The sequence below is a fragment of the Ictidomys tridecemlineatus genome, unplaced genomic scaffold (assembly GCF_052094955.1).
Source record: "Ictidomys tridecemlineatus isolate mIctTri1 unplaced genomic scaffold, mIctTri1.hap1 Scaffold_1519, whole genome shotgun sequence".
Taxonomy (NCBI): Eukaryota; Metazoa; Chordata; class Mammalia; order Rodentia; family Sciuridae; genus Ictidomys; species Ictidomys tridecemlineatus.
The window spans coordinates 13,022-38,866 of record NW_027521339.1 but is presented as its reverse complement, the minus strand read 5'-3'; the positions used below and the strand labels follow the sequence as shown (position 1 = coordinate 38,866).

At 49.9% G+C, this 25,845-nt stretch overlaps 2 long non-coding RNA genes across 2 annotated transcripts; both read right to left on the bottom strand.

The window, feature by feature from the left end:
- Positions 1–13,955: 13,955 nt before the first annotated feature.
- LOC144372730 (uncharacterized) lies at positions 13,956–14,196 on the bottom strand. The gene is made up of 2 exons (XR_013432633.1): positions 14,161–14,196; positions 13,956–14,048 (listed from the first exon to the last, which is right to left on the bottom strand). It is a non-coding gene; the product is annotated as an uncharacterized LOC144372730 (long non-coding RNA).
- A 3,866-nt stretch (positions 14,197–18,062) lies between these two features.
- Positions 18,063–21,120, bottom strand: LOC144372729 (uncharacterized). The gene is made up of 4 exons (XR_013432632.1): positions 20,966–21,120; positions 20,283–20,350; positions 19,071–19,165; positions 18,063–18,206 (listed from the first exon to the last, which is right to left on the bottom strand). It is a non-coding gene; the product is annotated as an uncharacterized LOC144372729 (long non-coding RNA).
- Between the last annotated feature and the right edge of the window lie 4,725 nt (positions 21,121–25,845).

Below are 25,845 nucleotides of genomic sequence, written 5' to 3'. Positions count from 1 at the left end.
CCCCAACTGGTTCCATGTGTACAGCCAAGGCTGCAGGAGTGCCTCCGCTTCCAGGCCCAGTGCAGGCCACTCCTACTCAAGCGCACATTAAACACTTGCTTGGGTGGGTGTCAGAGGTCAGAGAAGCCCCTCATGAACAGGCTAGGGCTCCAGGGGACAGGGGACATATTGGGAAGAAAATGAGGGGGATACTCTGCCTCTTCTCTGGGGGAGATGGGGCTGTGGGGCCAGGCCTAACTGGTGAGCAGGCACCTTTGGCTGTGTGGGAGTGAGGAGGAAAGGCACTGGGATGTGGCCAAAGAAGAGGAGATAGGGGAAGGCAGGGGGTTCTGGTACATTCTGAAAGAGGAATAGAGAGGATGTGTGGATGAAGAAATGAATCCCGAGTGACCAGAAGGGGCAGCTGGTGGCTGCATGGGACCACAGGGCAGTCTCCATCCAAGCAGGTCCCTGGTGGTTCCTGTTCCCATCTGACAGGGATTTAAAAAAAAAGGACATTTTAAAAAAATCACACAGAAATAACTTGGAAGAACATTTACCCAATTGTACAGTGAGGCTGTTGGCCAAGGAATGCTAGGACGACAGACCGCACTTCCTGTTTTACATTGTAACCCTCTTTTCATTTTGAAACCAGATATAACCTGGGTTTTTAATATAAAAAGTCTACAGAGAAGAGACAGTAAAGAGCTGGCTTTGGGACCCCTGAGGGCTGAGCTGACAGGATAAGGTGAATTCCCACTGCAGGAGCAGCTTGGTGCTGGGGCCCGGGGTTGTGCAGACATCTGCTTTGAAATGTCCCCTACTTATCCCCAGGAGGTGGCCTGGGTCTAAGGGGAAGGAGCACCCTCCCTACCCTTTTGTTTGAAGCCTCCCCTGGATACTTGTGGCCATTGCCCAAGCCTCAATGTAAGATTCAACATACCAGGTCCTCATGCCCCCCTTCCCAGGGGCCTGGGAGACTCTCCAAGTCTTGATGGTAAAATTCTCTTGGTTGCAGAGATCATTAAGGAGGTAGATGTGCCACTGGCTGCATGGCCAGACCACCTCACACTGTGTCCTTGCCCTCTAGAGCCAGGCTGCTTTGTTCCCTGTGAAGCTAGGGGTCCCCAGAGAGGATACTGGGCTGGTCAGTGATACTTACGCCTCCTCTCTGTGACCTGCAAGAGCCCTGGTGCTGGTATCGGGATGCCCACCTCCTCCTCAGCCACAGGAGTATGACAACTGCTCTCTGTTCCATGAGCTGGGACACCCAGGGCAGCCAGTGGCACCTCTACCTCCTTAATGGACACTGTGGACCCAGATGTCCTTGGTAACTAACTGGCTTACCACTTCCTTTTCTTTACCTCACCAAACCTTGGGGTATCTGTGCTGGGCCAGACTCTTCCTCCAAGCCATTTTGAGACAACCCACCTTCACACCTCCCCACGGACAGGCTCACTAGGACACTGAGGGCCTGTCTCCACCACAAGATCAAGATTCCTAGTGGCCACTACACCCAGGGCTCCCCAGGAAGATTCTTGTCCTTCCTTGGCTCCCACGGGTCAGAGCCCAGATGTCTCTCCCTCTGACCAAAGTCACCCTAGGAATGAGGTCCAAGGGCTGGAGAACCTCTTCTGCCCCTTCAGCCACCTCCTCTCTGGTGGTTGCCAACTCCCCTCCCTCTCCTCTCTAGAGTGTGAGCACCTGATCTAAGATGTCTGTCTGGGGTTGTCACTTATTTTAATTTGTTTTCCAGTTACTCTGGCAGCTGTTCTGCAAAAGCTCTGGGTAGCAGCTGCTGCCTGAGAGCCCACCCATCGTGACTGCAGGTGGCTGCACACAGGCTATGCAGGGCTCTCCTGCAAGTACTGCTCTGTGCCCCCCTCCTCCCGTCCCTGGTTCCAGCCCTTCAGGGGAAGCGATGTATCCTCCTCTAGGCTACCATTGCCCTCCACGAACTCCTCATAGGTGCACTTCTCCACGAAGAGCCGAGGGCCCAACAGCTCCACCATGTCAGCCTTCTCCAGCACTTCTTTTTCCAGGAGCCACTTGCCTACCTGGAGATGACAGTCCATCTGTCAGGCTGCTACAAGGGGACTCCCTCCCATTCCCTGGCCATAGGTTCCCCTCACATTCTCCACCTGCTCCCAGCACCTAGTCAGCAACTCCAGGGTGCAGTCGTAGGCAGAGCCAATGAGGCGCCGCGCCTCCTCATCAATGAGCTGGGCAGTGGCCTCACTGTACGGCTTTTCAACCAGGGCTTCACCTTGCTGGAGGATGCCGAAGGACACCTGGCCCAGCTTCTCACTCATCCCAAACTACACAATCTGCAAGTACAAAAGGAGCAGAGGGTGAGCCGCCCCCAACACAGCCACCAGGAGCCACTCACAGGACAGCTGCTCTTTACCTGGGTGACCTTCCTCAAGTCATCCTGAGCCCCAGTAGTGATCTGCCCAAAGAACAGCTGCTCAGCCACCCTGCCGCCCAGCATCATGCACATGTGGTCAAAAAGCTGCTCCCGCATATAGAGGGACTGCTCACGGGGAAGGTACTGGGCATACCCCAGCCCCTTGCCCCGGGGGATGATGGACACCTGCAAAAGAGGGGCCACAAGCTCGTCAGTCCCCCAGCAGCAACCCAGTGCAGCCCAGACACACCCTCTCACAGCCCTGACCAGGGGCTCACCCCTTACAAGTTGGAGAAGACAGTCCTGGGCCTAAGCCCCACCACTGACAGGAAGTGTCACCCTGAGAAATGCACTGGCCCTGCCTAGGGGCTCAGCTCAAGAGGTTGCTATGGAAACCTCTTCTGACAGGGATCAAATCCAACACTCAGGAGCAAAGCAAGTTCTGGATTGACTTCTCAGGAGTCAGTGGCTGAGACCCAACCTAGAGCCAACACACCCTGCTCTGCCTTCCTAATGCTTCTTCTCTCCCTGCCCCCACAAGGAATCTAACAGACTCAAGACCAGCATATTCCATGAAAAATAAAAGGGTCACCCCCAGGAGGGCTGTGCCCACATGAACTGGCTGGATTGCCAGGCACATGAGCAAGTAACTCCTAGGCTCCACGGGCAGACACACTCAGCACAAGAGACCCACCTTCAGCAAGGGGTCTACATGCTCCAAGAACCAGCCTACCACTGCATGCCCTGCCTCATGGTAGGCCACGGTTGTCATTTCACTGGGCTGCAAGACCTGAGTCTTCTTCTCAAAGCCTACAAATCACATTCCCAGGTGAGTGAGAGGCAGGGGTAAAAAGCCCAACCTACACCCCACCAGACTGAGGGCCTGGATCTGCTGCCACACTTGATTCCCAACACCCACCTGGGAGTCCCTCCCTCTAGGGCAGAAGGTGGCAGAGAGGCCTGGGCTGCCCCAAACTGTAGCTCCATGCTATGTCCTAGTTCTGGGGGACATTCCCACCCAACCTCCATGCCCCACCTTACTTCCCACTCCTCAGGCACAGGCTGCTTCAAGAAGCAGCTGTGAGCCAATGTGAGTCAGAGGTACTGTGTCCTTTCTGGGGCATGACAAGAGGCAAAACCCAAGCATGGTGGAACAAAGAGGGCAGTTCCCAAAGATCTCACAGCCCAGCCCCACAATGACAGGACAGAGAAGCAAACAAGAGCAGCACATGTTGAGCTGCATGGATCATCAGTCCCCAGAATGCCCTTGACAAATTCTGGGTTTTGCTTTGAGCTACTTAGTAGATATTATATGTCAAAAAAAAAATCAAATGAAAACAGAGCTCAAGGATAACCTCCCAGCTAGCTGATTTGCTCTCAGCATGGGGCAGGACCATAAGGATGTGCTACTGCTGCCTCTATAATCTCCATTTCCAGGAATAGCACCAAGAAGAGCCAGGCCAGCCCCTGTAGCCTCTGGTAACTCTGGTGGCCCTACAAGACCCTGACACACTGCTAACACCAGCTGCCACCTGCCTGGCCAACCTGAGGCCTGGGCTTCCCCAAACTGCAGGAGACTGTCTCACCCACTGCTGGCTCAAGATGACACTGACACTCACTCCTCAGCAGTGCCAAGAGAGCTCCCAAAGGCTTCCCCAGACTTGCCATTCCTTCTGGCTTCCTCCCCTCCCTTCAGGGAGGACTTGCTTTGCCTTCCACATCTAATACTGACCCTCAGATGGACTGCACACAGTTCCAAGGGCAGGAAAGCTGCTGGGAAATCCACAGACCCAAATTTTGGCTTAGAAAACTAATCATGTCTCCATATGCAAAAGTGAGGTTGGGCTGGGGAGGGCCTTCCAGGAGCAGAGCTGGAAATGCCTCTCCTCCCCAGGGGTGGATGGGCTCACCTCCGATGACTCTCTCAATGGCCTGCTCAAAATGCTTCTGCTGGACAAAAGCACTCAGGTGGCGGGCAGCAATCAGAGCTGCTTCATTGCACATGTTAGAGATATCAGCACCTGACCAGGAAGAAGAGATGGTTAGTGCTCCCTGACAGCTACAGTGACACCCAGATGGGATGTGTTAAAGGTAGAGGCCAGGGTTAAACTTTAGAGGAAAACTGCAAGGTAGCGGGAACCATTTCATCATTCATCATTATTTTTAGCCAAATTTCCTGGTTAAACAACTTTACTAAGAAATAATTCACATACCATACAAGTGTGTATTTTAGGCATATACGTCACTGGTTTTTAGTAAAATCAAATTGTGCAACTAGGGCACAATCTAGTTATAGGACACTGCCCATACCTGAGACACCCCATGCCTGTTCACACTTAATCCCACTCCCACCTATCCACCCACGGATCTGCATTCTCAGCATTTCCTATCACTGGGGTCACGTCAGATGTGGCTCTTCTTTGCCTGGCATCCTTCACTGAGCACATTTGACATCTCCGTCTATGCTGTAGCAAATATGGGTACTTCATTTCTTGTTCTTTTTTCTATTTGATACAGGGGATTGAACTCAGGGGCACTCAACCACTGAACCACATCTCCAGCCCTATTTTGTGTTTATTTTAAAGACAGGGTCTTTTATTTAAAGACTGAGTTGCTTAGAGCCTCACCACTGCTGAGGCTGGTTTTGAACTCATGATCCTCCTTCCTCAGCCTCCCCAGCTGCCGGGATTATAGACGTGTGCCACTGTGCCCAGCTGGGTACTTCATTTCTTTACAGATGAAAGCCGTCTTTTCCTATGCCCTTGTTCTTCATCTGCTCACTGTGAGTGGACACCGAGGTGGCTCTGCTTTTTAGCTGTCACAAATTACGATACTCTTGGCTCTTAAATATATGCTTTATCCACTTTGATCTTGTTTTTAAATATGATGTCAGGTAGGGGGTCTAACACCTCCTTGGAAATCCAGTAGTCCCAGGACTTCTGTAGAAGGGACTAATCTTTCCCCCATAGAATGCTCTCGGCACCTTTGTCAAAAACCAGCTGACCATAAATGCACAGGTGGGTTTCTATTTGGACTTTTTTTCCCCTCTATTTGGACTTTTAACTCCATTCAGTGGTCTATGTCCATCCTTGTGCCAGGACCACACTGTTGTTTGCCACACTTCTATAAGAAGTTCTGAAATAGGGCAGTGTGAGTCCCACTTTGTCCTTTTACAAGGGGTCCTCTGTAGTTCCGTTTGAATTTCAACTTCTGTCCGCTATATCTCCTCCTTCCCACTGTGCATATAGTTCACAGACCACATCTTTATACACTGTGTGCTCATTAGCATTCATCTATAATGAGTTTCATGCATTTGTTTTTTAAATGCTATCAAAAAACTATAAACTCTAACGATACTGGCCTTGATTATCCTCTTTTGCTAGTGCCACTTCTTCACATGACTTCAGTCACTGTCATTGCTAATCTAAAGCCTGAAGCTTCCTCCAACATTTCTCACAGGGGAGGCCTACTAGTAAACTCCTTCATTGTCTTTAAAATCTACAACGTAACAGTTCCTCTTTCATTCTTGATATAGAATTAGAATTCTTGATATAGATATAAAATTCTCAGCTGACCAATTTTACTTTCAATTTTTTTTAGTTGTACGTGGACACAAAACCTTAGTTTTTTTATTTTTTTATTTTTTTTTTAGTTGTCAATGGACCTTGATTTTACTTATTCATATGTGGTGCTGAGAATCAAACCCAGTGCTTCACACGTGCTAGGCAAGCGCCCTGCCACTGATCCACAACCCAGCCCATTAATTTATTTTTTCATGGCGCTGAGGACTGAACCCAGTGCCTCATACGTGCTAGGTAAACGCCCCACCACTGAGCCACAACCCCAGCCCCATGACACATTTTCTTCTGGCACCCTGTACCTCTTGTCAGTGCCTTCTGGCCTACACAGTTCCGGAAGAAAAGCTGGCTGTGACTCCTTCATTACATGTCTGTCTCTCCTGTTGCTTTCAAGACTCTCATGTTTGGCTCTTAACAGATGGATTATGATGTGTCTCCCTGGATCTCTTCTGAACCTATTCATACTTCTGAGTTCAGAGTTTCTCAGATGTGCAGGTTCAGGTCTTATCCAGTTTGGGACGTTTTGAACCATTATTGCTCTGAACATTCTTTCTGCCCCAGGCCCTCAACTGTCCTGGAATTTCCACAATGCATGCTGGTCCTTGCAGCAATGCACCACAGGCCCTTAGGCTTTGCTTTTCACTCTTGTTCCTTTCTGCTCTATGGAGTGGTTAACTTCCTTTGCTGTAGCTCCAGTTTCTCTGGTTCTCCTCTGACTGCTCAAATCTGATGAGGCTCTAAAGCTTACAAAAGGCTGCTCACAGGGTGAGTAGGCAGGGAGCCCCTTGAAAGGTCCGCACCCATGCCTAGGGTTCAGACCACTCTGGCAGGAAAATAAGAATGTTATCACAAGAGACTGGGTTTCTGCTACAGAAACACAGAGGAACCATCCCAAAGTGTGATGTGTCTTCATTTCAGTTTTCGGTCCTTACTAAGTCTGAACAGAATTAAAAACAAACTCAAGTGGGCACCAATAGGCTGTGGGGAGAAGATCCCCAAGGCCTTTGAATGTCTTAACAGGTTCAATGTTCTACAGACCAGAGTGGACACTTGCCAGGACCAAATATGAAGGCACAGAAAACACCTGCCAAATGCCACCAGTTGGGCGTACTTGGCTCCTGGCAGGGTGAAGGTTCAGCCCAGCAACACTCACCAGTGAAGCCTGGAGTGAGTACTGCCAGCTTCCTTGCCAGGGCATCATTCCTGAGGCTCTCATCCAGCTTGAGAGGATGCAGGTGTACTTTGAAGATGGAGGACCTGCCTAGTGAAGAAATAGGGAGACACACACAAGCTCTGTGTTTACTGGACCTTCAGAGTAGGGTCCCCAACAGTCACCTCACACAACTGCAAGGCCAGCCAGGAGCACACTCTGCCACTGTCATCTGGCTAGAGCCAGCGTGCAATGGCAGAACAGATCAAAGTGCATGTGTGTTTAGCTCTTCAACTCAATTATTCACCCTAACTGCCTCGATCAATATTAAATCCAGTTCCAGGCCATGTAACCAACCAGACAGCAAGGAAAATGAGCACTGCCCAGCTGCCCAGAGAACCCACATGGACTAGTGTCCCAGTGGGAAAGTGTCAGGGAAGACAAAGACAGTGGGTTGTCAGGGTGAAGGGCGAGGTACAAACTCTTTGTATTCTAAACTATTTTTTTATAATATGGTACAAAAACAAAAGCTGGAGAGTACAAATCTGCTACATAATGCCCACCTACATGCACTGCAGTGACATTTTGACATAATAACACAGCAGCACCATGGGGTAGTTGAGTATCTCCAAATTTTCAAAATATTATCTTTCTTACTTCAGGATCCCCATCAAAATTGTCTCCAAATATGCAGCGAACAATCTACCCAATTTTTAACCCCAGAGGCTGAGGACTAAACCCAGGTACCTAAGCAACTCACCAAGGTAAATCTGGCGATCAAACCGGCTGGGACGCATCAGGGCTAGATCAAGGATGTCAGGGCGGTTGGTGCCAGCCAGCACCACCACATTGGTGGTAGGGTTGAACCCTGGAGAGAGAACCAGGTGAGCCCAAGGAAGACCCAGGCCAGCACATCTCCTTCCCTGCTGCTTCCCTCTGCTCATTCCATACCACACTGCAAGGGCTATCAGGCAGGCAAGAGGCCCTGCCCAGCTGGCTGGCCCAACCTGACTGAGGATCCTCTCTGCTTCCTGGGCAGTGTCACTTACCCTGGCTCCTGGCAGTCTGTCCCCTTCTGTGTCAGCTGAGTGCCTCTCTGCCAGCAGGAAGTCAGACATGCCTCAGCTAAATGAAGACTCTACAGCCCACCTCAGGGTTGTGGGAAGTCCCACCACCTGGATCTCCTCACCACTCATTCCTGGTTCCCCCTGCCCAACTCCACATGATGCTCAGCAAGACCACAGTGCAGGACTACCCAAGGGTGGGCAAGGAGGAGCAAAGAACAGGGATGCCAACCAAGGAAGAGGGTACAGGATGGTGGCAAGGCGTCCACCCACTCCTGTCCACAGTCCTCTCCAGTCCAGCTCTCCAGAAGAGAGCACATTTTTTGTTAGACTCTGAAGACAATAAAAGACTTTGGAAGCAATTTTGGCCTACACAGAAAAATAGGAACCCAGGCCTGACTGCTATCCTCAGACAGGGCCACCTCTAACATCAGCAAATAGCCGATTCCTGGGGAATGCGACTCTAGGAGCATTCCCACCATCCCCTAGCAAGACAAGTTCCCTGTACTCAAATTGCAACAATGTGGTCTATGAACACCTGCCCTCCTCTGGAGCATCCTGTTATGTGCCAGACAAAGGGTGCCCACATGACCAGCACCCAGTGAAACCCTAGAGCTTTGAATCTCTCACCGGCTCTCAGGTCAACACCACTTCAACATGCTGTCACATTCTGGAGGACTCTGGAAGCAGTGCCTGGCCTCCCCTAGACCCCTATACCTGTCCTATGTACCTTCCGCCTTGGTTTTTTTTTTTTTGGTACTAAGGATTGAACTCAAGTGCACTTAACCACTGAGCCACATCCCCAGCCCTTTTTTGAAACAGAATCTCGCTAAGTTGCATAGGGCTGTGCTAAATTACTGAGGCTGTCTTTGAACTCTTGATCCTCCCGCCTCAGCCTCCAAAGCCACTGGGATTACAGGTTGTGACCGTAGCTGGCCCTCCTGGTTGGTTTTTTTGCATGTACTTTCACTGTGAAGAAACACAACTTTTCAACTACAAGATCAGCTTGTGACTCTGGAAAAAAAATCAAAGTCAGGGGTGGTCTTAGGGACCCAACCTGACCCTCTAACCCTTTGAAGCCAAAGAGCCAATGAAAGCTTTTCCAAATTCAAAAAAATGGCATAAATTGGGCACAGTGACACCCTGTAACCAAAACTACCAAGATGCTGAGGGAGGAAGATACAAATTTGAGGTTGGCCTGGGCATCTTACTGAGACCCTGTCTCAAAATAAAAAAATAAAAAGGACTGGGGATGTAGCTCAGTACTAGAATGTCCCAGTTGTATGAAAAAACAAAACAGAAGAAAAAGAAACCCCTGGCCTATATGCTAAACATACCTTCCCGAGAAGGAAACACCCAGATATTGGGGGGGGAGGGGACAAGACACCAAGCAGGAAGAGCTCGGCTGTTTCTGCTCCATCCATGGTGTGACTGACATTCGTCTGCTTGGTCTCAGCTGATTTTCCCCCACCCAGAGAAGCGCATCTGCCTCACTCTGCCCCTGCAGTGGGGGCTGCTACATGGATCAATACGGCCTTCTCCACTGTGTGCCTGAGAGTAGCCTTCCTTAAAATAGAGGCATCGGGGATTCTCTTCCGAGGAGCACCCTTCCAGAAACAAGAGGCTAGAGGAGGGCCTCCTGCTAAGGGTCCACTCACCATCCATCTCCACGAGCATCTGGTTCAGCGTGTTTTCCTGCTCGCTCTGGCCTCCAAGGTGCCCGCGGCCTCGCTTCCTGCCAATTGCATCGATCTCATCAATAAATAAGATACAAGGAGCGTTTTTACGGGCCATTGCAAACATGTCACGAACCTAGAAGAGGAACCCAGAGTCTATTTTGTTACACACACACAGCATGGCAACACATCCTTGACCCTGTCCTTGCCGCTGTCACAGGTGAGATGTACTCAGCTTGTTGTCAGGGTCACACAGTCTGTTGCTAACAAGGTGACCAGTCCTCGTCAAGAAGTGGCTGGCACCTTCTGAAGCTGATCACCCTTTCACCTACCCTTGCTGGTCCAACACCGACAAATATTTCCAGGAACTCGGATCTATTCACAGTGATAAAGGGCACACTGGCCTCTCCTGCAGTCACCTTGGCAAGAAGTGTTTTGCCAGTACCGGGTGGACCTGTGAGCATGGCTCCCTGCAACAAAAAAGAGACACTTGGCTCTCAAAGGGAACAGATGGAACATGAACCCCACTTCCCACTCAGCTGACTAGAAATCTGTAACATGGAACATGGAAGCCCACGTAACCTAACTCAGAAGAGTGGGCTCTTCCTACAGGAAGAACTCCAGAAGCAGAGCTGTTGGGTCAAAGGCGGGAATAATTCTGAGGGGGTTATCACCAAGCTGCTCTCACACCCACCAGGTGAGAACCACAACGGCCATCTGGCTGGAACTGTGCCACAGCAAGACTATCCAGCTGTGCTGCCTTGTTGGTCTGAAGAGCACAGATCTCTTTAAAGGCACTTCTCCAGGTATTCAGGTTGGATATCTTTGTGTTCAATGTGCTCTTCTACCTTTTTCTTACCTTTTTCTATTCAAGCTTAAAATTTAAATTCAATTCACACCAGGGCGGTGGCACAACTGTAATCCAAAAACTACTCAGGAGCCTGAAGCAAGAGGGTCACAAATTCAAGGCCAGCCTCAACAACTTAACAAGACCTTATCTCAATATAAAAAGGGCTGGGGTGTGATTCAGTGGTAAAGCTCCTTGGGTTTGATCCCCAATACTGGAAACAAAACAAAACACGATACTAATTCACGTCCCTGTAACACAACTCCATTTTTATTTTATGGATTACAGTTATATCTGAAAACTGAAAGGAGACTTACAGGGTGGGGATGGACTGCTCCATTTCTAGTCAAGAAGGCTGGATTGCAGCTGGGCATGGTGGCATTCTGAGGCTGAGGCAGGAGGACCACAAGTTCAAAGCCAGCCTCAGCAACTTAACAAGGCCCTAAGCAACTTAGTGAGACCCTGACTCAAAATGAAAAATAAAATGGGTTGGGGATGTGGCTCAGTGGTAAACTGCCCCGGGTTTAACCCCTAGTACCAATAAGAAGAATGCTGGGTTGCTATCAGATCTTTTTTTATTTTATTTTTTTTGTTTTTGTTTTGTGGTACTGGGGGTTGAACCCGAGGTACTCTACTGCTGAGCCACACCCCTAGCCCATTTTTATTTTGAGACAAGGTTTTGCTAAGTTACCCAGGCTGCTCTTGAACTTGTGATCCTCCTGCCTTAGCCTCCAGAGTTGCTGGATTACAGGCGTGAACACCACATCCAGCTGTTAAACCCACCAGATGTGGAGCCCTGCGTCCTCCCAATGTGGTCACAGAGCACTTTCTTTTCCATGGCACATATGGGTCTGATACATAATAGCCCACGACATGGATGATCTTTATATGTCATGGGATAGGACACAAAGTCTCGGGAGCCATCCTTGCAGGCATAAGAACATTCTAGGGGCAGGATATATCCATGGCATGCCATGTCCTATTCCTGTGCGCAGGAAACACATCTATGTGAGTGTAGTCAATTCTTCATGACAGACTCCCAGCAGGGGGCAGTGATGATTTGGGGAAACCAGCCTATAATGTAGCACACAGGCTGACAGAAGCTTCCACTCGCAGGAGCCCAGCCTGGCTGACAAGGGGGACTCATACTTGGGGTGACAGGCCTCCCTTAGAACCTGACTCCTTTACCCATTCCTTCCACCAGACACATTTTCCCCAATAAATCCAAACACCCAGAACAAACCATATGAAATAAGTGTGAGACACACCCACTCTAGCACCTGGCTGCCAACAGAGGTGCAAGGCAGCTGGGTGGCGACTTGGCAAAGTTCCACCAGGAAGCAGAAGGCAACCATTCTGCACCTGCCACACCCACATGCTTTCTGGCCCCAACACACACCAACTGTAAAACAGACACATCCAGTGTCCTGGTTGGAATTCCTGGTTCACAATGGTTGCTAATCTTTTTGCATATTAATCACAACAAACTGTCCAGTGGTGCCCAATTTGTAGGGAGGAATTGGGGGAACACAAAGCTACTGAAAGGGCTTAAGTGTCATATAAGCATGACCTCAACCAGGAATTTCTAGCCTGGTCCAGAAAGCAGAGAGGACTTGAAGTTTCTGTGACCACACAGGATACCAATCTTCCTGGTAAAAAAAAAATCCAAGCTTCCATCGAGCCCTAAATGGGTCCATGACCACACAAAGGCACCAGTGGACTGACTGGCCCTCTGTACTGCAGCCAGCTTTGCCAGGGCGGTTTCCTCTCAGGACACCCAGGCTGCCACCAGCCCCAGGATACACTGCTGTCTGGCTGCATACTCCTGCACTGTGCTGTCCACCAGCCTTCCAGAAAGCTGTGTCTGCCCCCAAACCTGACCACGGAGGCTACTTGTTTTAACTTTGTAAGTTGATATTACACAAACTAACAAAACAGAGTTTTTTAAAACTCCTTCAAAATCTAAGATGAAGGCTGGGCTGTGGCTCAGCGGCAGAGCGCTCGCCTTCCATGTGTGAGGCACTGGGTTCGATTCTCCGTACCACATATATAAACAAAATAAAGACACTATATTCATATATAACTAAAAAGAGGTTTTTTTTAAAAAAAGCAAATAAAGTAAGGTGAAAGCTCTGAATAATTAAAGAATAAAGGAAATTTGTCTTATAAAATGTTTTCAAGTTGCATAGATAAGAAAAGTATGACAGAATGCACGAAAATACACAGGTACTGCCTCAGACTGCACCTAAGTAAGTTCTTGCTTCTACTGAGAAAAACAAACTTGCAGAAAAGATGTGGTTCAGCCAGGCATGGTGGCACACACCTATGACCCCAGCAACTTGGGAGGTTGAGGCAGGATGATCTCAAGTTCAAGGCCAGACTCAGCAACTTAACAAAGCCCTAAGCAACTCAGTGAGACCCTGTCTCTAAATAAAAAATAAAAAAGGTTAGGGATGTGGCTCAGTAGTTAAATGTCTCTGGGTTCAATCCCTAGTAAGAAAAGAAAAGATGTGGTTCACACAGGACAATTCAACAGAGGTGCAACTGGGGAGGATCGAACTCAGGGGCACTCAACCACTAAGCCATATACCCAGCCCTTCGTATATTTTATTTAGAGACAGGGCCTCATAAGTTGCTTGGGGCCTCGCTAAATTGTTGAGGCTGGCTTTGAACTTCAGATCCTCCTGCTTCAGCCTCCTGAGCTGCATAGATAAGAAAAGTATGACAGAATGCACGAAAATACACAGGTACTGCCTCAGACTGCAGTGCCACCACATGTGGCATGTGCCACCAAACCCAGTTTAACAAAGGATTTTGTTCCCTGGAACTAAACTCAAAGCAATGACTGGCCTCTATATGAAGACCAGTAAAGGAACGTATATTTGTGTTTTAAGTTTTAAAAAAAGAAACAAACAAAAAAATCACACATATTCCCATGTCCATTTCATAGACCTAACATTATGGAATTTTAGGACTTGTGGTCTCAAGTCTAACAGATAAGAGGATTTTTTTATTATTGTTTTTTGCATTACAATTCTTAATACACCTTTATACCACAATTTATCATATCTCTATATACAAGATAAGAGGATTTTTACTGTTCTGTTCTACAAATTTCCATCCTCTATTGTTATTAATAAAATATAAACTCAAAAAAATCATTTGTCTGATATTCATTCTCTGAACAATAGCAATCTTTGGCTTTGACTTGGAACTCAGAGCATGACTGTTTTCTGAAATCAGTACCTTTGGAATTTTGGCTCCTAAGTCCTGATACTGCTTGGGGTTCTTCAAGAAATTCACAAACTCCATAATTTCCAGTTTGGCCTCTTCACAGCCAGCCACATCTGCAAACCGCACATTGATGTTGTGCTTCAGGATCTTGGCTATTGTTTCACCAATGCTGAAGAGGCCCCCTCCTTGTCCGCTGCGCCCGGCCTCTATTGGACCCCTTCTCACAGCATAGAGCAGGATGCCAACCAGGAGAAGAGTAGGTACCAGGCTTCGCAGGAAAGAGCTGAGAACCAAGGAGACCATTCATCATATCAGCAGCATCACCTTCAGCAGGAAGAGTAACCCACTCTAGAATTTGCTACACAAAAGGGCAGTTTCTTCTTGAAGAGTGTCAAGGTCTGTCTATAAATTCGGCCTCCCCAGTTCTAACAGCACTGATGCCCCAACCCACATCTCCCTCAGGAGGAGCTGCAGACCCCATGTAGCTCCTCACAGGTGAGGTCCACAGACCAGTCCCATCACAGCACAATACTTGCTCCTACACTCTCCAGAGGCCCAATTCCACCACCCTTCAAGGTGGCTCTAGTCACTGTCAGCTCTTAGAACACACCTCAGCTCCAACCAGTAGTCCTGGCAACTGAGCCAGTAAGAACAAAACCCCAGTTGCCATACGCAGCAGTACCCGAAGGAACACTCAGGAGCTGCACCAGGAGACTGAGGCCCCACAGGCCTCCCCACCAGCACTTGTAAGTCACCTCCAGAGCCCTGTCTACCTCACTGCTATGGTGTGAATGTCGTCTCCCACACCCATGTTGGAACCCAACTGTATAAGTCGAAGGCCATTCAAGAGGCAACTGATGGTGAGAGCTGGGCCCTCATGAAGGGATTAAGGTCACCACAACAGAAGTGGGTTAGTTCTGGGGGATGGGTCAGTCATAAAAATGGCAAAGTTCAGTCCTACCCTCCCTCTCATCCTCTCTCCCCTGCACATTATGATGCAGCAAAGACCCTTGCCCAGATATGGCCCTTCAGCCTTGGACTCCAGACTGTAAGACAGTTTCCTTTCTTTACAAATTACCCACTCTCTGGTCTTCTGTCACGGCAGCAAAAAATGGTAAGGCACTCACCTTCCTCGTTCTCACTGCAATTCCCAATCTGCCCTGTCTAGAAGAAACCAACTAAGCCATCACCACACCGACTCTTCATACCCTTCTGGCTAAAGCTGGTCCTTATCTCAAACTCTACCCATTCAGTTTCCAAGCTGGAGGAAGGGCCAGAGCAATGATGTCCCTATGTAGTAAATATGAGAGCAGGACAACACTTGTGTGCTGTCCTGGGATGCACACAGGAGCATTAGAGATGGATCTGCCCTTAAGTCCACAAGCATGGCAGGAACACAATGGGGGTGGAATGCAGGTTCAGAGAGCAAGCTGATGCAGCATCTGTGGGAAGCAAGTCTGTCTGTGTGCAAGTGAGCAGAGACTGCTCACCTGGATTTTTGACTCAACGGTTCAGTGAGAGTCAGGGTGCAGGGATCGCAGCACACTTTCAAAGAACTCCCACAGGGTTCCATTGCACAGTGGAATCTGCACTACAGTAATGTGCTACAACACATGGCATCTTTGTCTTATTCTTCCCATTTAATGCTTTTTAAAGGTTACGTAGATAAATATTTCTTTGCTTCAATTCTCTTCTCATTAAGACCTACGCTAAACTATGGCATATATCTGCAACCCACTTAACTGGAAGGCTAAGGCAGGAAGATCTCTTGAGCCCAGGAGTTTGAGATCTGCCTGGGCAAGACTCCACCTCAAAAAAGTAAATATAAAATTTTAAAAATTAAGCCAGACCAAATGAATATATACTCTTTTACTAAAGACACTGTAAAGATTAGCACATACTATGACATACTTGGGGGAAAAAATTCCAAAAGAGATTCAACAGTATTTGTTTTGTGTTCAGAATCAGAGGCCCAAGAATAAAGTGTCTCATGTCCACCTCACCCCTGCCACACACCGGTCACTCTCAGTGGTGTAGACCACAGCAACCTGGTTGGTTGGCTCAATCCCCAGTTCCCACTGAGCAGATTCCAGGTTCTGCTCAAAGGTGTCAACACTGCCAATGTTAAACCACATGTACCTCTGCAGAGACCAAGAGCAAGTTTAGGTGCACCTCTGTGTTCCCCTGAGACTTGCCCTAACACACACACACACACACACACACACACACACACACACACACACACACACCTGTCCACAGCTTGCATTCCCATTTACCAACTTTTCTTCCAATCAAGCCTCTTCTCCTAGCCCCTATCTCCACACATGGACAAATCCCACCCTGTGGCAAGATCCAATGGTAACTACACAAACAGCAGACACTCCCTCATTTTGGATCCCACAAAATTATAGGCTTTAAGTTCTAGATGAAATGCTGTGATAACTGCCTGAGGTCTGCCTTTGACCTTCCGTCTTTGTCTTTTTATTCTTTCCTCTTCCCAAACCTTGATAAGTGGTTCTCACATGTTACTTGGCAAAACTGAACCATGGTTATAGTCTCATAAGAGTTCCTATCCTGCTTGGAAAGCAAGACTGTGCACAGGTCAATGACATAAACCACCACATCAACAAGGATTCCTGGATACCAGGGGAAGCATCTTACTAAAAAAAAAAATTAAAACTGTATGTCATTGGGGTAGGGGAAGCCATGTGTGGAACACCCAGCCTGAAACCTAGCCCTCACCTCAGAAGATGCCCCAGGGGAAGGGATGACAAGAACGAACTGTTTGTTCACGACCTCCAGCCGGTCCACCTGGGAGAAGGAACCAGACGGCTTAGACCAAGCAGGACATTCAGGCAGACCCTGGACAGTTCAGCCCAGGCCCATCTGAACCCACACACACTCACAGCTCAGTACAAGCTTTGTTTTCCTGAATTCATTTCCATTTTAATCAACAGGAAACAATTCAAGACTAGTTTCTAAAATCTGGTATATCTGAGCACTATCATGCCAGACTGGCTTAAAAACCCTAAAGAAACAGGAATAAGTCTTACAGCAGAGTCTAGCAGAGTCTTAAACCCAGCTGATTCAGACCCACTCTGTTCATGTTCAGCCAGCTAAAGGCAGCACAGGGAAGCAGTGCCAAGCAGGGTGGAAATGCACTCCTGCAGGCTCCCCAGTTGTGGTCACCACCACACACAACCACACAGCAGGCTAGCCTGCCCCTCAGAGAAGCAATCCGAGGGAAGCAACTTGAGGGCACAATGTGTATTCTTACATGCAGCAACAATATCACCACTGCTCCAAAAGCAAGGACTTAGGGCCATGTGACTAAGGTGAACATGTTCAATCCTACGAACCTTCCCACCAAAATAACACATCACTGTCGGGCCAGACACTTGGAAAAGACTTCAAGGAAGTGCTGAGAGCGGTCCAGTCCATGCACAGAAAGGCATCCTGGGCTCACCACACTTGTCTCACCCCCCTCACAGCCACACCTACAGACAGAAGATCCACAGACAGGGAAGGTCTGCAGCAGCTCTGTCCCCTTCCACCATAGGGAGAGTTGCCAAGGGCCTCTTTGAAAATAGGCATGTGCCCTGTGGTTAGACACAAAGGCTGTGGCCACAAACCTTAATGGGAAACAGGAGTTTCATCAAACAAAATTTCAGCTCTTAATAATGCCTGGGTCCAGCCAACACTCTCCTGAGGGCAACAGAGGGAAGGCATTTACTCATACAGGGTTTATACTGAAGCCTGAGCAGTACTTCACCCAACTCAGCACCCCAAGGGAAAAACACACAAGAGAGGCTCTGCTGGTGCCACATGCTCCTCTGCGGTCACCAAGCCACAGTCCACTGTCAAGGAGTGGCTGGCAGCAGAAAGTAAGGGGAAAGGAAAAAATCCCGAATCAGGAATGAGAACAAAAGTCAAAGATCAGGAGACAAACAGAACTGTCATAGAACAAATCATGATATGCTGTTCTGCTGGGGTATCTCCTGGAAAAACAAAACTGAGCCATGAAGGACACCCACCAGCAGGACTGACTCTTGGGGCACCACCTGTCTCCTGCAAGGGCATACCACCACAGCACCTTCCCAGGCAGACTAAGTTCGCTCACCAGACCTCTGGCCAGGTAATACTGAACAAAGTGTTTCCAGGTGATCTCTTTTCCAGGATCTCGAAAATAGAAGTAGAAAAACCCCCACAGATACACCTGCACCCAAAATGGCCAGATTTCAGAAATCCTTGTCATCCCAGGGGAACTCGCCCTGTGGAAGAAAAGATAACAAATTTTGCAATTAAATGCAGGTGTTTCTTTCTTTTGATTATATGTTTGTATTTCACAATACTGGAGATCAGACCTAGGTCCTGGCTCAGCTAAGCCAGAGCTCTACCCTTGAGCCATCATGAACAACAAAATTTCTCCTCTCAGATGTTGGAGTCACCAAACCCTGCCCTCCTATGGTACCCAAGAGGGACCAGGCATGTGGGGAAGCTCAGATGCTGCTCTCAGCAGGAAAGACCTGCACACTGTGAACAGCACACCAAACCTGCTGCTCACCAGAGGCCCCAGGAGAAGCAGCAAACCCACCAAGAGCTCTGCCTTTGCAACATCACATAGCATGTCCTCTTACCTGCAACTCTCAAAGTGCAGACAGAAATCTTGGCACATTTTAAAAAGTTTGTTTCTTCTAATCTCTGTGTGTTGGAATTCCACCCCCAAGGTGATGGCAGTAAGAAATGGGGACTTGGTGATGACACCACAAGGGCTCCAATTTCATGGATGAGATTAGTGCTCTTACTAAAGGGCAGGAGGGAAGTCTGTCCCTTCCACCACAGGAGGACACAGTACTGGTCCCACTGAAGGAAGTCATGTTCAAGACACCACGATTTATTAGTTGAGGGCAAGCCCTCACCAGACTCTGGACCTTCCAGCACCTTGACCCTGTACTTCCCAGCTTCCATAATTATAAACAATAAATTTCAAGCTATTTAAAAACCATCCAGTCTAAGGTATTTTGTCATGGCAGGAACAGACTGAGACAAGTGTGATGCAGTCTCAGTCATGCAGCAACAGCACCCCTGGAGAAGTGACAGGTGTCTGGGTCTGGCACACTCAGATGCACACAAACCTTCTGCATCCGTTTCCACCAGGCAAAGTCATCCTGCCTCCCTCCTCTCTTATTTCCATCTCCTTCAGGCTCAGCATTCTTTAGTTCACCAGATTCTAGGAAAAAACAAAGTGTGACTTCAGAAAATAATTATATACACTTTTTCACAGAAAGAGGACTCAGAGAACAGAGTAACGTTTTCCATCATAAAATTTTAATTACCCTGGTACCTTTCAGAAACAAACAGCAGACAGGAAAAGGAAGATGCCAGGAGACACTGCTGAGAAGTAGCTTCCAATACATCTAAAATCCCTCCAATTTGCCCTTGCTGGCTTCAGACCTGAGCTTTAATGACAAATCATTTTTAGCTAATAAATATGGCTGTAATTAGGAGAGAGGAAGGAAGAAAGAAAAGAAAGATGTAGGCTGGCACAAGTAGTCCCTACTCCAGAGAACCAGAACACAGGCTACCTCCCCTCAGTCAGAGTTCATCTCTCAGGAAAACCTGGACCCGTGGGTACATTTTGTGATAGTAGATAACATTAGGAGGTGGATTCCTGTGAGCACCTTCTACAGCAATCATACAAGTTCCAGGACAAAACAAGCCAGGACACAGGTAGCCCCCCTTCCATATACACTGCCACACCAACAATCCAAAACAATTCCATGCAAGACTAGAGAAGGCCAGGAGGACCCAAGGAAGGGCAGAATGAATCATGAGAGAGTAAAATTTTGCACAAATTTTAAGGACAAAACACAAGTTTTCAAAAACTGTTCTGTTCATAGCAAAATATGTGGGCACACCTCCCATAACGCTTCTACCCATCTCTTCCTACTTAATGCTCAAAGGTACCTAGGAAGAACACTTATTTTTGGTACCAGGGGTTGAACTCAAGGGCACTCAACCACTGAGCCACTCTCCAGCCCTATTTTATATTTTATTTAGAAATAGGGTCTCACTGAATTGCTCAGCGCCTTGCCCATTGCCAAGGATGGCTTTGAAGTTGTGATTCTCCTGTCTCAGCCTCCTGAGCTGCTGGGATTGGATGTCCTCCTTGCACCCAGCAGGAGGAAACTTTTTGCAGGAGAAACAAATCTGACAAATACTGACTACACTGATCCCCCAAACCAATCCACATCATTAAGCCATGATGTAATTTATTTTTTTTTTATTTTAATATTTTTTAGATGTTGATAAACCTTTATTTTGATTTATCAAACTGACCCTTTTACCTTTTTTGGCACTGTTGATTTTTCTGAATCTGTGTTTCTTCCACTCCTCTTAAAGAATTTTTCAAATCCTTAGAGACAAAATGAAGGGGAAGTACTTTGAGAGAAAAGTCCCACTCAGAAAAGCAACACTACAGTCAAATCAGGATGCAGTCATTATCTTCAGTCTTGCTTCCTTACTTACCCCACTCAACACACAGCCCAGGGTCCTAACACTGGCATAGGACTGAAGAGCCCCTGCCAGACCTCTAGGTGCTTTTGAGAGCACTAACCCAGGGCCCACAGCCTGCTCTGAAGAGCAGGGCTCTAACTGGTTCAATGTGCTCCAAGATTACTACAGCTTACATATCATATCATCTGTCTACTTTTCAAATACGAGGCTTGACTGGCTCTCAGAATCAGACATGCAGAATAAAGGTTTACTACCACGCCTTCCAAAAGATTCACCAAGCACCTTCCTTCTGAAAAGAGTTTCTTTTTTCAGTCTCTCTAGATATCAAAACAGTAAAGGCATTAAGATGATGTATTGTGACTCAATATACAAACTAGGAAAGATGGCAAGGGGGACCTCCTAGTTGTCATGCCCCTTGCTCCCTGCTTAGTCACTGTGGGAGGAGACACTCTGAAGAAGCTTCACTGGTCCCTGCAAACCTTGTATTGCTAACTTAGAAAAGACAGGCAAGTACCTTTGGATGGTTCTGAACACAGCCACCAGGAAAATGGCACCAGTCTCCCCTGCAGAGCCAGCTTCTGACAACGGATCCCCTGGTGGCACTGAAAGAGGACAGAGAATTAGCAGATGACCTGCCTTTGCAACACAGTGCAGCATTTCCTCACAGTGGTTCCAATAGACAGGATGTGGGCTGAGTATCAGTTTGCTGCCCTTCTTTATCTGCTTAAATATGCATTAAAAATCTAGTTGAGGGTTGGGGCTGTAGCTCAGTGGTGGAGTGCCAGCCTCGAACATGTGAGGCACTGAGTTCGATCCTCAGCACCCCCATTAAAATAAATAAATAAATATTTTTTAAAAAAAATAGTCGAAACAGGACAAACATAAAGTATATTCACTGCAGAAATGCATGATGAATTTTTACAGCTATTGCTATTCCAGACAAGCAGCTCCTCAGCACATTTTTCCCTGCCAAGATGGAACCCAGGTCACACATACTAGGCAAGGGCTCTGCCACTGAGCTAAACCCTGGCCCTTTTGATTTTGAGAAAGGGTCTTGCTAAGCTGTTGGCCTTGAACTTGTGATCCTCCTGGTCTCAGCCCTGAGTAGCTGAGATTATAGGTGTGGCCCTAACACCAGAAGTAAAGGTGAAAGGGCTCTTGTTGGCTCTGAAAGCTGCCCACACTACCGGAGCAGTCTGGAGACGGGATCTGATGTGTCTCTTTGTCACTTTCTGTCCCACCAACCCACTCTTCTTGCCCAGCCTCACGGGCCTTCTTGCTGCCTTCCTGCTGCTATGGGTATCTCTCGGTGCACTTTGGACCTTACCCTTATCTGTAGGTTCTACAATTCTCATCTGTTCCTACCACAGCAGCTGACCACAGGCAGAGCGGCTTCTTATTCTGCTTCTCACTGCGTTTCTAGTACCTGCTACAAAATCTGGAAAGAAACGCTCAGAGTTGGGTGAATATGTGCAAAGGCAGCTGTGTCCTGAGTGTCACTGCTGCTCCCTCTTCCCTGTGCCTGACCCCTGGCCTTCTGGGCTGCCTTCGGTGGGCATCGAGCCCCAGGGAGCCCTGAGGCACTGACCTGGGTCTGCACAAGCACAGTGGGGGTGAGGGCATTACCTCTCTGGTCTGACGTAGGAGTAGATGGTGTCCAAGGGAGGCAGAGGGTCAAACCCCATCACAGACTGTGTGGTCACATCCTTTCGAAAGGGGAGAAACAGTGATGCTAGAGCCTTCTGGGGCAGGTCACTCAACAGAGAAGGGGAATGGGCTTGGCTTTCTGCCCCTGGGCAGGGGCATGGTGGGAAAGGTCAGGCACACAGGAAGTGCCCACGCATGCCATGATCAAACTCACTGTGGTGCCCAAGCCACACAGCACGGGCTGAACCATGAGTCACACAAAGCCGGCACAGCCCTGTCCAGCCTCTCTACCCTCTCCCACCAGCACCACGCTGTCACTACTCATCAGAACAAGCCTTCCTGGCCAGAAGAGGTTGGAAGTGCTATCCTGAGGATCAGCAGAGCAGCTCAGGTAAATTAGTGGTGTCGAGGGCCCCAAGGGACCCCCTGTCCTGGCCGCCCTGATCTGCCTCTTCCTATGCACCTGTGATGCCTTTCAGGTTTCCCCACAGCAGCAGCCTGCTCTCAGCAGTGTTGCATGCAGGCCTGGCCACCAGCAAGGCACATGGGGCCAAGACCATGGGTGCAGCTGCTCCTGGATTGATCAGCACCCCAGTAGGCTGAGGGAAGGTATTCATGCCCCCTTTGGCCTCACCCGCCCTCCTGCCTATGGGCTGCCAGGAGCAGGAGGGGAACGGTCACACAGCCCACCATCAGGCCCTCCTCCTTACCGGGGGAAGCGAAGCAACAGCCTCCTGATCTCCGAGAGGATCACATGGTGATGGATGTTTCTGGGTGCACGCTGGTAGAGCATCTTCCGCCTGAGGCCAGGGCAAACAGCAGCAGATTAACCAGTGCCCACCCTGCAAACTGCTAAGCCCTTCCTCCCTGGCAGGTCTCCATCTCCCAAGGATCTCCAGCTTCACCCCCAGATGGCCAGGCAGTCAGTCCATGGTGTGCTGAGTGAGTCTCTGAAGGACCCGAGTGTCACTACAGCCGTGGCATGGGGCCTGCCCCTGCTGGACACGGTGGGGCGAAGAAGCTGCACAGGGAGCAGAACGTGCTCCTGCCCATTGAAACATCCCCTCTAGTGTGGAGAACAGATGAGTGCACAGTGAATACTGGCTGTGAGAGCAAGAGTGCCAGGGCCCCCACTCTTCCATCATTTCTTCAATTTTACTTCACAGCAAAGGGCTAAATCTAGGCAGTTAGGAGAGACTCCTGGCCAGCACAGACCAGAGTCCTCACTAAACCAGCCAGCCTGGTCACAGCAGTCCCCAGACCACAGTGCTAACAGGGCCAAAGGCCAGACCATGGGTGGGAGTGGGCCAGGGCTGCTGCTTGCTGCTATCTCTGCCGGCAGGTGTGAGCCCGGCACCTGCTATAGCAGATATGAGAGCCAGGCACACAGCAGAAGGGAGGACAGAATATGGGCAGACCCATGCCACACCTACAATCCCACCTGGACAGTGGCAGCAGCCTTGGGGTCTACATGCTCACCCACAGGAGAGCAGGGCTATGCCAGGGATGGATTGCTGGGTGGATCAAAACCATGGTCAGGGATGGGGATCTGGGTGGAGCAAGGACAGGGTCAAGGATGGGGAGCTGGCTGTGGGAATAAGGCCAGGGTCAGGGCAGGGGGCTGGCTGTGGGAGCAAGTTCTGGGTCAGGGATGGGGAGCTAGGTGGAGCAAGGCCAAGGTCAGAGATGGGGAGCTGGGTGGAGCAAGGCCTAGGTCAGAAATGGGGAGCTGGCTGTGGGAGAAAGCCTGGGTCAGGGATGGGGGGCTGGCTATGGGAGCAAGACCTTGGTCAGGGATGGGGAGCTGGGTGGAGCAAGGCCAATGTCAGGGATGGGGAGCTGGCTTGGGGAGCAAGGACTAGTCAGGGATGGGGGGCTGGTTGTGGGAATAAGGCCAGGATCAGGGATGGGGAGCTCGGTGGAGCAAGGCCAGTGTCAGGGATGGGGAGCTGGGTGGAGCAACGCCAAGGTCAGAGATGCAGAGCTTGCTGTGGGAGCAAGGCCAGGGTCAGGAATGGGGGGGCTGGGTGGAGCAAGACCAAGGTCAGGGATGAGGAGCTGTGTGGGGGACAAGGCCATGGTCAGGGCAGGGGACTGGGGACTGGCTGTCATAGCAAGACCTGGGTCAGGGATGGGAGCTGGGTGGAGCAAGGCCTGGGTCAGGGATGGGGACTGGCTATGGGAGCAAGGCCAGGGTCAGGGATGGAGGGCTGGGTGGAGCAAAGCCATGGGCAGGGATGGGGAGCTGGGTGGAGCAAAGACAGGGTCAGGGTTGGGGAGCTGGCTGTGGGAATAAGGCTAGGGTCAGGGCAGGGGTCTGGCTGTGGGGAGGAAGGCCTGGGTCAGGGATGGGGAGCTGGGTGAAGCAAGTCTAATGTCAGGTATGGGGAACTGAGTGTGGGAACAAGGCCATGGTCAGGGCAGGGGACTGGCTGTGGGAGCAAGACTTGGGTCAGGGATGGAAGCTGGGTGGAGCAAGGCCAAGGTCAAGGATGGGGAGCTGGGTGTGGGAGCAAGGCCTTGGTCAGGGATGGGAAGCTGGGTGGAGCAAGGCCTGGGTCAGGGATGGGGGACTGACTGTGGGAGCAAGGCTAGATTCAGGGATGGAGAGCTTGGTGGAGAAAAGCCAAGGTCAGGGATGGGCGAACTGGGATGAGCAAGGCTAGGGTCAGGGATGGGGGGCTGGCTATGGGAGCAAGAACTGCTTCAGGGATGGGGAGTTGGGTGGAGCAAGGCCAAGGTCAAGGATGGGGAGCTGGCTGTGGGAGCAAGGCCTAGGTCAGGAACAGGGGCTGGCTGTGGGAATAAGGCTAGGACCAAGGATGGGGAGCTGGGTGGAAAAAGGCCAAGATCAGGGATGGGGAGCTGACTTTGGAAGAAAGCCCTGGGTCAAGGATGGGGAGCTAGGTGGAGCAAGGGCAAGGTCAGGGACAGTGAGTTGACTATGTGAGCAAGGCCAGTGTCAGGGATGGGGGGCTGGATGGTGCAAGGCCTGGGTCAGAGATGGGGGGCTGGCTATGGGAGCAAGACCTTGGTAAGGGATGGGGAACTGAGTGGAGCAAGGCCAAGGTCACGGATGGGGAGCTGTCTATGGGAGCAAGGTCTGGGTCAGGGATCGGGGCTGGCTGTAGGAAAAAGGCCAGGATCAGGGATGGGGAGCTGGGTGAAGCAAGGCCAAAGTCAGGGATGGGGAGCTGGCTTTGGGAGCAAGGCCTGGGTCAGGGATGGGGAGCTGGGTGGAGCAAGGCAAAGGTCAGGGATGGGGAGCCTGCTGTGGGAGAAAGGCAAGGGTCAGGGATGGATAGCTGGGTGGATAAAAGCCATGGTCAGGGATGGGGATCTGGGTGGAGCAAGGACAGGGTCAAGGATGGGGAGCTGGCTGTGGGAATACGGCCAGAATCAGGGCAGAGGGCTGGCTGTGGGAGCAAGGCCTGGGTCAGGGATGGGGAGCTGGGTGGAGCAAGGCCAAGGTCAGAGATGGGGAGCTGGGTGGAGCAAGGCCTGGGTCAGGGATGGGGAGCTGGCTGTGGACCAAGGCCTGGGTCAAGGATGCGGGCTGGCTGTGGAGCAAGGCCTGGGTCAGGGATGAGGAGTTGGCTGTGGGAGCAAGGCCTGGGTCAGGGATGGGGACCTTGGTGGAGCAAGGAAAAGACAGAGATGGGGGGCTGGCATTGGGAGCAATCCTGTGTCTGGGTTGGGGAGCTGGGTGTAGCAAGGCCTGGGTCATGGATTGGGGGCTGGTATGGG